This window comes from Salmo salar, chromosome ssa17 (genome assembly GCF_905237065.1).
Source record: "Salmo salar chromosome ssa17, Ssal_v3.1, whole genome shotgun sequence".
NCBI lineage: Eukaryota > Metazoa > Chordata > Actinopteri > Salmoniformes > Salmonidae > Salmo > Salmo salar.
In genome coordinates, this window is record NC_059458.1 from 37,410,263 (window position 1) to 37,426,138 (window position 15,876).

The following is a 15,876-nucleotide window of genomic DNA, read 5'->3' on the forward strand; positions in this document are numbered from 1 at the left end:
TACTGTAGTCTGAATGAGCAGGGAGACAGGATGAATACTGTAGTCTGAATGAGAAGGGAGACAGGATGAATACTGTAGTCTGAATGAGAAGGGAGACAGGATGAATACTGTAGTCTGAATGAGAAGGGAGACAGGATGAATACTGTAGTCTGAATGAGAAGGGAGACAGGATGAAATACTGTAGTCTGAATGAGAAGGGAGACAGGATGAATACTGTAGTCTGAATGAGAAGGGAGACAGGATGAATACTGTAGTCTGAATGAGAAGGGAGACAGGATGAATACTGTAGTCTGAATGAGAAGGGAGACAGGATGAATACTGTAGTCTGAATGAGAAGGGAGACAGGATGAATACTGTAGTCTGAATGAGAAGGGAGACAGGATGAATACTGTAGTCTGAATGAGAAGGGAGACAGGATGGATACTGTAGTCTGAATGAGAAGGGAGACAGGATGAATACTGTAGTCTGAATGAGAAGGGAGACAGGATGAATACTGTAGTCTGAATGAGAAGGGAGACAGGATGGATACTGTAGTCTGAATGAGAAGGGAGACAGGATGAATACTGTAGTCTGAATGAGAAGGGAGACAGGATGGATACTGTAGTCTGAATGAGAAGGGAGACAGGATGAATACTGTAGTCTGAATGAGAAGGGAGACAGGATGAATACTGTAGTCTGAATGAGAAGGGAGACAGGATGAATACTGTAGTTTGAATGAGAAGGGAGACAGGATGGATACTGTATTCTGAATGAGAAGGGAGACAGGATGAATACTGTAGTCTGAATGAGAAGGGAGACAGGATGAATACTGTAGTCTGAATGAGAAGGGAGACAGGATGAATACTGTAGTCTGAATGAGAAGGGAGACAGGATGGATACTGTAGTCTGAATGAGAATGGAGACAGGATGAATACTGTAGTCTGAATGAGAAGGGAGACAGGATGAATACTGTAGTCTGAATGAGAAGGGAGACAGGATGGATACTGTAGTCTGAATGAGAATGGAGACAGGATGAATACTGTAGTCTGAATGAGAAGGGAGACAGGATAAATACTGTAGTCTGAATGAGAAGGGAGACAGGATGGATACTGTAGTCTGAATGAGAAGGGAGACAGGATGAATACTGTAGTCTGAATGAGAAGGGAGACAGGATGAATACTGTAGTCTGAATGAGAAGGGAGACAGGATGGATACTGTAGACTGAATGAGAAGGGAGACAGGATGAATATTGTAGTCTGAATGAGAAGGGAGACAGGATGAATACTGTAGTCTGAATGAGAAGGGAGACAGGATGAATACTGTAGTCTGAATGAGCAGGGAGACAGGATGAATACTGTAGTCTGAATGAGAAGGGAGACAGGATGAATACTGTAGTCTGAATGAGAAGGGAGACAGGATGAATACTGTAGTCTGAATGTGAAGGGAGACAGGATGAATACTGTAGTCTGAATGAGAAGGGAGACAGGATGGATACTGTAGTCTGAATGTGAAGGGAGACAGGATGAATACTGTAGTCTGAATGAGAAGGGAGACAGGATGAATACTGTAGTCTGAATGAGAAGGGAGACAGGATGAATACTGTAGTCTGAATGAGAAGGGAGACAGGATGAATACTGTAGTCTGAATGAGAAGGGAGACAGGATGAATACTGTAGTCTGAATGAGAAGGGAGACAGGATGAATACTGTAGTCTGAATGAGAATGGAGACAGGATGAATACTGTAGTCTGAATGAGAAGGGAGACAGGATAAATACTGTAGTCTGAATGAGAAGGGAGACAGGATGGATACTGTAGTCTGAATGAGAAGGGAGACAGGATGGATACTGTAGTCTGAATGAGAAGGGAGACAGGATGAATACTGTAGTCTGAATGAGAAGGGAGACAGGATAAATACTGTAGTCTGAATGAGAAGGGAGACAGGATGGATACTGTAGTCTGAATGAGAAGGGAGACAGGATGAATACTGTAGTCTGAATGTGAAGGGAGACAGGATGAATACTGTAGTCTGAATGAGAAGGGAGACAGGATGAATACTGTAGTCTGAATGAGAAGGGAGACAGGATGAATACTGTAGTCTGAATGTGAAGGGAGACAGGATGAATACTGTAGTCTGAATGAGAAGGGAGACAGGATGAATACTGTAGTCTGAATGAGAAGGAGACAGGATGAATACTGTAGTCTGAATGAGAAGGGAGACAGGATGAATACTGTAGTCTGAATGAGAAGGGAGACAGGATGGATACTGTAGTCTGAATGAGAAGGGAGACAGGATGAATACTGTAGTCTGAATGAGAAGGGAGACAGGATGAATACTGTAGTCTGAATGAGAAGGGAGACAGGATGAATACTGTAGTCTGAATGAGAAGGGAGACAGGATGAATACTGTAGTCTGAATGAGAAGGGAGACAGGATGAATACTGTAGTCTGAATGAGAAGGGAGACAGGATGGATACTGTAGTACTGAATGAGAAGGGAGACAGGATGAATACTGTAGTCTGAATGAGAAGGGAGACAGGATGAATACTGTAGTCTGAATGAGAAGGGAGACAGGATGAATACTGTAGTCTGAATGAGAAGGGAGACAGGATGGATACTGTAGTCTGAATGAGAATGGAGACAGGATGAATACTGTAGTCTGAATGAGAAGGGAGACAGGATAAATACTGTAGTCTGAATGAGAAGGGAGACAGGATGGATACTGTAGTCTGAATGAGAATGGAGACAGGATGAATACTGTAGTCTGAATGAGAAGGGAGACAGGATGAATACTGTAGTCTGAATGAGAAGGGAGACAGGATGGATACTGTAGTCTGAATGAGAAGGGAGACAGGATGAATACTGTAGTCTGAATGAGAAGGGAGACAGGATGAATACTGTAGTCTGAATGAGAAGGGAGACAGGATGGATACTGTATACTGAATGAGAAGGGAGACAGGATGAATATTGTAGTCTGAATGAGAAGGGAGACAGGATGAATACTGTAGTCTGAATGAGAAGGGAGACAGGATGAATACTGTAGTCTGAATGAGCAGGGAGACAGGAGGAATACTGTAGTCTGAATGAGCAAGGAGACAGGATGAATACTGTAGTCTGAATGAGCAAGGAGACAGGATGAATACTGTAGTCTGAATGAGAAGGGAGACAGGATGAATACTGTAGTCTGAATGAGAAGGGAGACAGGATGAATACTGTAGTCTGAATGAGAAGGGAGACAGGATGAATACTGTAGTCTGAATGAGAAGGGAGACAGGATGAATACTGTAGTCTGAATGAGAAGGGAGACAGGATGAATACTGTAGTCTGAATGAGAAGGGAGACAGGATGAATACTGTAGTCTGAATGAGAAGGGAGACAGGATGAATACTGTAGTCTGAATGAGAAGGGAGACAGGATGGATACTGTAGTCTGAATGAGAATGGAGACAGGATGAATACTGTAGTCTGAATGAGAAGGGAGACAGGATGAATACTGTAGTCTGAATGAGAAGGGAGACAGGATGAATACTGTAGTCTGAATGAGAAGGGAGACAGGATGAATACTGTAGTCTGAATGAGAATGGAGACAGGATGAATACTGTAGTCTGAATGAGAAGGGAGACAGGATAAATACTGTAGTTTGAATGAGAAGGGAGACAGGATGGATACTGTAGTCTGAATGAGAAGGGAGACAGGATGAATACTGTAGTCTGAATGAGAAGGGAGACAGGATGATTACTGTAGTCTGAATGAGAAGGGAGACAGGATGAATACTGTAGTCTGAATGAGAAGGGAGACAGGATGGATACTGTAGTCTGAATGAGAAGGGAGACAGGATGAATACTGTAGTCTGAATGAGAAGGGAGACAGGATGAATACTGTAGTCTGAATGAGAAAAGAGACAGGATGAATACTGTAGTATGAATGAGAAGGGAGACAGGATAAATACTGTAGTCTGAATGAGAAGGGAGACAGGATGAATACTGTAGTCTGAATGAGAAAGGAGACAGGATGAATACTGTAGTCTGAATGTGAAGGGAGACAGGATGAATACTGTAGTCTGAATGAGAAGGGAGACAGGATGAATACTGTAGTCTGAATGAGAAGGGAGACAGGATGAATACTGTAGTCTGAATGAGAAGGGAGACAGGATGAATACTGTAGTCTGAATGAGAAGGGAGACAGGATGAATACTGTAGTCTGAATGAGAAGGGAGACAGGATGAATACTGTAGTCTGAATGAGAAGGGAGACAGGATGAATACTGTAGTCTGAATGAGAAGGGAGACAGGATGGATACTGTAGTCTGAATGAGAATGGAGACAGGATGAATACTGTAGTCTGAATGAGAAGGGAGACAGGATAAATACTGTAGTCTGAATGAGAAGGGAGACAGGATGGATACTGTAGTCTGAATGAGAAGGGAGACAGGATGAATACTGTAGTCTGAATGAGAAGGGAGACAGGATGAATACTGTAGTCTGAATGAGAAGGGAGACAGGATGAAATACTGTAGTCTGAATGAGAAGGGAGACAGGATGAATACTGTATACTGAATGAGAAGGGAGACAGGATGAATACTGTAGTCTGAATGAGAAGGGAGACAGGATGAATACTGTAGTCTGAATGAGAAGGGAGACAGGATGAATACTGTAGTCTGAATGAGAAGGGAGACAGGATGAATACTGTAGTCTGAATGAGAAGGGAGACAGGATGAATACTGTAGTATGAATGAGAAGGGAGACAGGATAAATACTGTAGTCTGAATGTGAAGGGAGACAGGATGAATACTGTAGTCTGAATGAGCAAGGAGACAGGATGAATACTGTAGTCTGAATGTGAAGGGAGACAGGATGAATACTGTAGTCTGAATGAGAAGGGAGACAGGATGAATACTGTAGTCTGAATGAGAAGGGAGACAGGATGAATACTGTAGTCTGAATGAGAAGGGAGACAGGATGAATACTGTAGTCTGAATGTGAAGGGAGACAGGATGAATACTGTAGTCTGAATGAGAAGGGAGACAGGATGAATACTGTAGTATGAATGAGAAGGGAGACAGGATGAATACTGTAGTCTGAATGAGAAGGGAGACAGGATGGATACTGTAGTCTGAATGAGAATGGAGACAGGATGAATACTGTAGTCTGAATGAGAAGGGAGACAGGATGAATACTGTAGTCTGAATGAGAAGGGAGACAGGATGGATACTGTAGTCTGAATGAGAAGGGAGACAGGATGAATACTGTAGTCTGAATGAGAAGGGAGACAGGATGAATACTGTAGTCTGAATGAGAAGGGAGACAGGATGAATACTGTAGCTTGAATGAGCAGGGAGACAGGATGGATACTGTATACTGAATGAGAAGGGAGACAGGATGAATACTGTAGTCTGAATGAGAAGGGAGACAGGATGAATACTGTAGTCTGAATGAGAAGGGAGACAGGATGAATACTGTAGTCTGAATGAGAAGGGAGACAGGATGAATACTGTAGTCTGAATGAGAAGGGAGACAGGATGAATACTGTAGTCTGAATGAGAAGGGAGACAGGATGAATACTGTAGTCTGAATGAGAAGGGAGACAGGATGGATACTGTAGTCTGAATGTGAAGGGAGACAGGATGAATACTGTAGTCTGAATGAGAAGGGGACAGGATGAATACTGTAGTCTGAATGAGAAGGGAGACAGGATGAATACTGTAGTCTGAATGAGAAGGGAGACAGGATGAATACTGTAGTCTGAATGAGAAGGGAGACAGGATGAATACTGTAGTCTGAATGAGAAGGGAGACAGGATGAATACTGTAGTCTGAATGAGAAGGGAGACAGGATGAATACTGTAGTCTGAATGAGAAGGGAGACAGGATGAATACTGTAGTCTGAATGAGAAGGGAGACAGGATGGATACTGTAGTCTGAATGAGAAGGGAGACAGGATGGATACTGTAGTCTGAATGAGAATGGAGACAGGATGAATACTGTAGTCTGAATGAGAAGGGAGACAGGATAAATACTGTAGTCTGAATGAGAAGGGAGACAGGATGGATACTGTAGTCTGAATGAGAAGGGAGACAGGATGAATACTGTAGTCTGAATGAGAAGGGAGACAGGATGATTACTGTAGTCTGAATGAGAAGGGAGACAGGATGAATACTGTAGTCTGAATGAGAAGGGAGACAGGATGGATACTGTAGTCTGAATGAGAAGGGAGACAGGATGAATACTGTAGTCTGAATGAGAATGGAGACAGGATGAATACTGTAGTCTGAATGAGAAGGGAGACAGGATGAATACTGTAGTCTGAATGAGAAGGGAGACAGGATAAATACTGTAGTCTGAATGAGAAGGGAGACAGGATGAATACTGTAGTCTGAATGAGAAGGGAGACAGGATGAATACTGTAGTCTGAATGAGAAGGGAGACAGGATGAATACTGTAGTCTGAATGAGAAGGGAGACAGGATGGATACTGTAGTCTGAATGAGAAGGGAGACAGGATGAATACTGTAGTCTGAATGAGAAGGGAGACAGGATGAATACTGTAGTCTGAATGAGAAGGGAGACAGGATGAATACTGTAGTCTGAATGAGAAGGGAGACAGGATGAATACTGTAGACTGAATGAGAAGGGAGACAGGATGAATACTGTAGTCTGAATGAGAAGGGAGACAGGATGAATACTGTAGTCTGAATGAGAAGGGAGACAGGATGAATACTGTAGTCTGAATGAGAAGGGAGACAGGATGAATACTGTAGTCTGAATGAGAAGGGAGACAGGATGAATACTGTAGTCTGAATGAGAAGGGAGACAGGATGAATACTGTAGTCTGAATGAGAAGGGAGACAGGATGGATACTGTAGTCTGAATGAGAAGGGAGACAGGATGAATACTGTAGTCTGAATGAGAAGGGAGACAGGATGAATACTGTAGTCTGAATGAGAAGGGAGACAGGATGGATACTGTAGTCTGAATGAGAAGGGAGACAGGATGAATACTGTAGTCTGAATGAGAAGGGAGACAGGATGAATACTGTAGTCTGAATGAGAAGGGAGACAGGATGAATACTGTAGTCTGAATGAGAAGGGAGACAGTATGAATACTGTAGTCTGAATATGAAGGGAGACAGGATAAATATTGTTGTCTGAATGTGAAGGGAGACAGGATGAATACTGTAGTCTGAATGAGAAGGGAGACAGGATGGATACTGTAGTCTGAATGAGAAGGGAGACAGGATGAATACTGTAGTCTGAATGAGAAGGGAGACAGGATGAATACTGTAGTCTGAATGAGAAGGGAGACAGGATGAATACTGTAGTCTGAATGAGCAAGGAGACAGGATAAATACTGTAGTCTGAATGTGAAGGGAGACAGGATGAATACTGTAGTCTGAATGAGAAGGGAGACAGGATGAATACTGTAGTCTGAATGAGAAGGGAGACAGGATGAATACTGTAGTCTGAATGAGAAGGGAGACAGGATGAATACTGTAGTCTGAATGAGAAGGGAGACAGGATGAATACTGTAGTCTGAATGAGAAGGGAGACAGGATGAATACTGTAGTATGAATGAGAAGGGAGACAGGATTAATACTGTAGTCTGAATGAGAAGGGAGACAGGATGAATACTGTAGTCTGAATGAGAATGGAGACAGGATGAATACTGTAGTCTGAATGAGAAGGGAGACAGGATAAATACTGTAGTCTGAATGAGAAGGGAGACAGGATGGATACTGTAGTCTGAATGAGAAGGGAGACAGGATGAATACTGTAGTCTGAATGTGAAGGGAGACAGGATGATTACTGTAGTCTGAATGAGAAGGGAGACAGGATGAATACTGTAGCTTGAATGAGCAGGGAGACAGGATGGATACTGTATACTGAATGAGAAGGGAGACAGGATGAATACTGTAGTCTGAATGAGAAGGGAGACAGGATGAATACTGTAGTCTGAATGAGAAGGGAGACAGGATGAATACTGTAGTCTGAATGAGAAGGGAGACAGGATGGATACTGTAGTCTGAATGAGAATGGAGACAGGATGAATACTGTAGTCTGAATGAGAAGGGAGACAGGATAAATACTCTAGTCTGAATGAGAAGGGAGACAGGATGGATACTGTAGTCTGAATGAGAATGGAGACAGGATGAATACTGTAGTCTGAATGAGAAGGGAGACAGGATAAATACTGTAGTCTGAATGAGAAGGGAGACAGGATGGATACTGTAGTCTGAATGAGAAGGGAGACAGGATGAATACTGTAGTCTGAATGTGAAGCGAGACAGGATGTATACTGTAGTCTGAATGAGAAGGGAGACAGGATGGATACTGTATACTGAATGAGAAGGGAGACAGGATGAATATTGTAATCTGAATGAGAAGGGAGACAGGATGAATACTGTAGTCTGAATGTGAAGGGAGACAGGATGAATTCTGTAGTCTGAATGAGCAGGGAGACAGGAGGAATACTGTAGTCTGAATGAGCAAGGAGACAGGATGAATACTGTAGTCTGAATGAGCAAGGAGACAGGATGAATACTGTAGTCTGAATGAGAAGGGAGACAGGATGAATACTGTAGTCTGAATGAGAAGGGAGACAGGATGGATACTGTAGTCTGAATGAGAAGGGAGACAGGATAAATACTGTAGTCTGAATGAGAAGGGAGACAGGATGAATACTGTAGTCTGAATGAGAAGGGAGACAGGATGAATACTGTAGTCTGAATGAGAAGGGAGACAGGATGAATACTGTAGTCTGAATGAGAAGGGAGACAGGATGAATACTGTAGTCTGAATGAGCAGGGAGACAGGATGAATACTGTAGTCTGAATGAGAAGGGAGACAGGATGAATACTGTAGTCTGAATGAGAAGGGAGACAGGATGGATACTGTAGTCTGAATGAGAATGGAGACAGGATGGATACTGTATTCTGAATGAGAATGGAGACAGGATGAATACTGTAGTCTGAATGAGAAGGGAGACAGGATGAATACTGTAGTCTGAATGAGAAGGGAGACAGGATGGATACTGTAGTCTGAATGAGAAGGGAGACAGGATGAATACTGTAGTCTGAATGAGAAGGGAGACAGGATGAATACTGTAGTCTGAATGAGAAGGGAGACAGGATGGATACTGTAGTCTGAATGAGAAGGGAGACAGGATGAATACTGTAGTCTGAATGTGAAGGGAGACAGGATGATTACTGTAGTCTGAATGAGAAGGGAGACAGGATGAATACTGTAGCGTGAATGAGAAGGGAGACAGGATGGATACTGTATACTGAATGAGAAGGGAGACAGGATGAATACTGTAGTCTGAATGAGAAGGGAGACAGGATGAATACTGTAGTCTGAATGAGAAGGGAGACAGGATGAATACTGTAGTCTGAATGAGAAGGGAGACAGGATGGATACTGTAGTCTGAATGAGAATGGAGACAGGATGAATACTGTAGTCTGAATGAGAAGGGAGACAGGATAAATACTGTAGTCTGAATGAGAAGGGAGACAGGATGGATACTGTAGTCTGAATGAGAAGGGAGACAGGATGAATACTGTAGTCTGAATGAGAAGGGAGACAGGATGAATACTGTAGTCTGAATGAGAAGGGAGACAGGATGAATACTGTAGTCTGAATGAGAAGGGAGAGAGGATGAATATTGTAGTCTGAATGAGAAGGGAGACAGGATGAATACTGTAGTCTGAATGAGAAGGGAGACAGGATGAATACTGTAGTCTGAATGAGAAGGGAGACAGGATGAATACTGTAGTCTGAATGTGAAGGGAGACAGGATAAATACTGTAGTCTGAATGAGAAGGGAGACAGGATGAATACTGTAGTCTGAATGAGAAGGGAGACAGGATGGATACTGTAGTCTGAATGAGAAGGGAGACAGGATGAATACTGTAGTCTGAATGAGAAGGGAGACAGGATGAATACTGTAGTCTGAATGAGAAGGGAGACAGGATGAATACTGTAGTCTGAATGAGAAAGGAGACAGGATGAATACTGTAGTCTGAATGTGAAGGGAGACAGGATGAATACTGTAGTCTGAATGAGAAGGGAGACAGGATGAATACTGTAGTCTGAATGAGAAGGGAGACAGGATAAATATTGTAGTCTGAATGTGAAGGGAGACAGGATGAATACTGTAGTCTGAATGAGAAGGGAGACAGGATGGATACTGTAGTCTGAATGAGAAGGGAGACAGGATGAATACTGTAGTCTGAATGAGAAGGGAGACAGGATGAATACTGTAGTCTGAATGAGAAGGGAGACAGGATGAATACTGTAGTCTGAATGAGAAGGGAGACAGGATGAATACTGTAGTCTGAATGAGAAGGGAGACAGGATGAATACTGTAGTCTGAATGAGAAGGGAGACAGGATGAATACTGTAGTCTGAATGAGAAGGGAGACAGGATGAATACTGTAGTCTGAATGTGAAGGGAGACAGGATGAATACTGTAGTCTGAATGAGAAGGGAGACAGGATGAATACTGTAGTCTGAATGAGAAAGGAGACAGGAAGAATACTGTACTCTGAATGAGAAGGGAGACAGGATGAATACTGTAGTCTGAATGAGAAGGGAGACAGGATGAATACTGTAGTCTGAATGAGCAGGGAGAGAGGATGAATACTGTAGTTTGAATGAGAAGGGAGACAGGATGGATACTGTATACTGAATGAGAAGGGAGACAGGATGAATACTGTAGTCTGAATGATAAGGGAGACAGGATGAATACTGTAGTCTGAATGAGAAGGGAGACAGGATGAATACTGTAGTCTGAATGAGAAGGGAGACAGGATGGATACTGTAGTCTGAATGAGAATGGAGACAGGATGAATACTGTAGTCTGAATGAGAAGGGAGACAGGATAAATACTGTAGTCTGAATGAGAAGGGAGACAGGATGGATACTGTAGTCTGAATGAGAAGGGAGACAGGATGAATACTGTAGTCTGAATGAGAAGGGAGACAGGATGAATACTGTAGTCTGAATGAGAAGGGAGACAGGATGAATACTGTAGTCTGAATGAGAAGGGAGACAGGATGAATACTGTAGTCTGAATGAGAAGGGAGACAGGATGAATACTGTAGTCTGAATGAGAAGGGAGAGAGGATGGATACTGTAGTCTGAATGAGCAGGGAGACAGGATGAATACTGTAGTCTGAATGAGAAGGGAGACAGGATGAATACTGTAGTCTGAATGAGCAGGGAGACAGGATGAATACTGTAGTCTGAATGAGAAGGGAGACAGGATGAATACTGTAGTCTGAATGAGAAGGGAGACAGGATGAATACTGTAGTCTGAATGTGAAGGGAGACAGGATGAATACTGTAGTCTGAATGAGAAGGGAGACAGGATGAATACTGTAGTATGAATGAGAAGGGAGACAGGATGAATACTGTAGTCTGAATGAGAAGGGAGACAGGATGGATACTGTAGTCTGAATGAGAATGGAGACAGGATGAATACTGTAGTCTGAATGAGAAGGGAGACAGGATAAATACTGTAGTCTGAATGAGAAGGGAGACAGGATGGATACTGTAGTCTGAATGAGAAGGGAGACAGGATGAATACTGTAGTCTGAATGTGAAGGGAGACAGGATGATTACTGTAGTCTGAATGAGAAGGGAGACAGGATGAATACTGTAGCTTGAATGAGCAGGGAGACCGGATGGATACTGTATACTGAATGAGAAGGGAGACAGGATGAATACTGTAGTCTGAATGAGAAGGGAGACAGGATGAATACTGTAGTCTGAATGAGAAGGGAGACAGGATGAATACTGTAGTCTGAATGAGAAGGGAGACAGGATGGATACTGTAGTCTGAATGAGAATGGAGACAGGATGAATACTGTAGTCTGAATGAGAAGGGAGACAGGATAAATACTCTAGTCTGAATGAGAAGGGAGACAGGATGGATACTGTAGTCTGAATGAGAATGGAGACAGGATGAATACTGTAGTCTGAATGAGAAGGGAGACAGGATGAATACTGTAGTCTGAATGAGAAGGGAGACAGGATGGATACTGTAGTCTGAATGAGAAGGGAGACAGGATGAATACTGTAGTCTGAATGTGAAGGGAGACAGGATGAATACTGTAGTCTGAATGTGAAGGGAGACAGGATGGATACTGTATACTGAATGAGAAGGGAGACAGGATGAATATTGTAGTCTGAATGAGAAGGGAGACAGGATGAATACTGTAGTCTGAATGAGAAGGGAGACAGGATGAATACTGTAGTCTGAATGAGCAGGGAGACAGGAGGAATACTGTAGTCTGAATGAGCAAGGAGACAGGATGAATACTGTAGTCTGAATGAGCAAGGAGACAGGATGAATACTGTAGTCTGAATGTGAAGGGAGACAGGATGAATACTGTAGTCTGAATGAGAAGGGAGACAGGATGGATACTGTAGTCTGAATGAGAAGGGAGACAGGATGAATACTGTAGTCTGAATGAGAAGGGAGACAGGATAAATACTGTAGTCTGAATGAGAAGGGAGACAGGATGGATACTGTTGTCTGAATGAGAAGGGAGACAGGATGAATACTGTAGTCTGAATGTGAAGGGAGACAGGATGTATACTGTAGTCTGAATGTGAAGGGAGACAGGATGGATACTGTATACTGAATGAGAAGGGAGACAGGATGAATACTGTAGTCTGAATGAGAAGGGAGACAGGATGAATACTGTAGTCTGAATGTGAAGGGAGACAGGATGAATTCTGTAGTCTGAATGAGAAGGGAGACAGGAGGAATACTGTAGTCTGAATGAGCAAGGAGACAGGATGAATACTGTAGTCTGAATGAGCAAGGAGACAGGATGAATACTGTAGTCTGAATGTGAAGGGAGACAGGATGAATACTGTAGTCTGAATGAGAAGGGAGACAGGATGGATACTGTTGTCTGAATGTGAAGGGAGACAGGATGAATACTGTAGTCTGAATGAGAAGGGAGACAGGATGAATACTGTAGTCTGAATGTGAAGGGAGACAGGATGAATACTGTAGTCTGAATGAGAAGGGAGACAGGATGAATACTGTAGTCTGAATGAGAAGGGAGACAGGATGAATACTGTAGTCTGAATGAGAAGGGAGACAGGATGGATACTGTAGTCTGAATGAGAATGGAGACAGGATGAATACTGTAGTCTGAATGAGAAGGGAGACAGGATAAATACTGTAGTCTGAATGAGAAGGGAGACAGGATGAATACTGTAGTCTGAATGAGAAGGGAGACAGGATGAATACTGTAGTCTGAATGAGAATGGAGACAGGATGTATACTGTAGTCTGAATGAGAAGGAGACAGGATGAATACTGTAGTCTGAATGAGAAGGGAGACAGGATTAATACTGTAGTCTGAATGAGAAGGGAGACAGGATGGATACTGTAGTCTGAATGAGAAGGGAGACAGGATGAATACTGTAGTCTGAATGAGAAGCGAGACAGGATAAATACTGTAGTCTGAATGAGAAGGGAGACAGGATGGATACTGTAGTCTGAATGAGAAGGGAGACAGGATGAATACTGTAGTCTGAATGTGAAGGGAGACAGGATGAATACTGTAGTCTGAATGAGAAGGGAGACAGGATGAATACTGTAGCCTGAATGAGCAGGGAGACAGGATGGATACTGTATACTGAATGAGAAGGGAGACAGCATGAATACTGTAGTCTGAATGAGAAGGGAGACAGGATGAATACTGTAGTCTGAATGAGAAGGGAGACAGGATGAATACTGTAGTCTGAATGAGAAGGGAGACAGGATGGATACTGTAGTCTGAATGAGAAGGGAGACAGGATGAATACTGTAGTCTGAATGAGAAGGGAGACAGGATGAATACTGTAGTCTGAATGAGAAGGGAGACAGGATGGATACTGTAGTCTGAATGAGAAGGGAGACAGGATGAATACTGTAGTCTGAATGTGAAGGGAGACAGGATGTATACTGTAGTCTGAATGTGAAGGGAGACAGGATGGATACTGTATACTGAATGAGAAGGGAGACAGGATGAATATTGTAGTCTGAATGAGAAGGGAGACAGGATGAATACTGTAGTCTGAATGTGAAGGGAGACAGGATGAATACTGTAGTCTGAATGAGAAGGGAGACAGGATGAATACTGTAGTCTGAATGAGAAGGGAGACAGGATGAATACTGTAGTCTGAATGAGAAGGGAGACAGGATGAATACTGTAGTCTGAATGAGAAGGGAGACAGGATGGATACTGTAGTCTGAATGAGAAGGGAGACAGGATGAATACTGTAGTCTGAATGAGAAGGGAGACAGGATGAATACTGTAGTCTGAATGAGAAGGGAGACAGGATGAATACTGTAGTCTGAATGAGAAAGGAGACAGGATGAATACTGTACTCTGAATGAGAAGGGAGACAGGATGAATACTGTAGTCTGAATGAGAAGGGAGACAGGATGAATAATGTAGTCTGAATGAGCAGGGAGAGAGGATGAATACTGTAGTCTGAATGAGAAGGGAGACAGGATGAATACTGTAGTCTGAATGAGAAGGGAGACAGGATGAATACTGTAGTCTGAATGAGAAAGGAGACAGGAAGAATACTGTAGTCTGAATGAGAAGGGAGACAGGATGAATACTGTAGTCTGAATGAGAAGGGAGACAGGATGAATACTGTAGTCTGAATGAGAAGGGAGACAGGATGAATACTGTAGTCTGAATGTGAAGGGAGACAGGATGAATACTGTAGTCTGAATGAGAAGGGAGACAGGATGAATACTGTAGTCTGAATGAGCAAGGAGACAGGATGAATACTGTAGTCTGAATGTGAAGGGAGACAGGATGAATACTGTAGTCTGAATGAGAAGGGAGACAGGATGAATACTGTAGTCTGAATGAGAAGGGAGACAGGATGATTACTGTAGTCTGAATGAGCAGGGAGACAGGATGAATACTGTAGTCTGAATGAGAAGGGAGACAGGATGAATACTGTAGTCTGAATGAGAAGGGAGACAGGATGGATACTGTAGTCTGAATGAGAAGGGAGACAGGATGAATACTGTAGTCTGAATGAGAAGGGAGACAGGATGAATACTGTAGTCTGAATGAGAAGGGAGACAGGGATGGATACTGTAGTCTGAATGAGAATGGAGACAGGATGAATACTGTAGTCTGAATGAGAAGGGAGACAGGATGAATACTGTAGTCTGAATGTGAAGGGAGACAGGATGAATACTGTAGTCTGAATGAGAAGGGAGACAGGATGAATACTGTAGTCTGAATGAGAAGGGAGACAGGATGAATACTGTAGTCTGAATGAGAAGGGAGACAGGATGAATACTGTAGTCTGAATGAGAAGGGAGACAGGATGAATACTGTAGTCTGAATGAGAAGGGAGACAGGATGGATACTGTAGTCTGAATGAGCAGGGAGACAGGATGAATACTGTAGTCTGAATGAGAAGGGAGACAGGATGAATACTGTAGTCTGAATGAGAAGGGAGACAGGATGAATACTGTAGTCTGAATGAGAAGGGAGACAGGATGAATACTGTAGTCTGAATGAGAAGGGAGACAGGATGAATACTGTAGTCTGAATGTGAAGGGAGACAGGATGAATACTGTAGTCTGAATGAGAAGGGAGACAGGATGAATACTGTAGTCTGAATGTGAAGGGAGACAGGATGAATACTGTAGTCTGAATGAGAAGGGAGACAGGATGAATACTGTAGTCTGAATGAGAAGGGAGACAGGATGGATACTGTAGTCTGAATGAGAAGGGAGACAGGATGATTACTGTAGTCTGAATGAGAAGGGAGACAGGATGAATACTGTAGCTTGAATGAGCAGGGAGACCGGATGGATACTGTAGTCTGAATGAGAAGGGAGACAGGATGAATACTGTAGTCTGAATGAGAA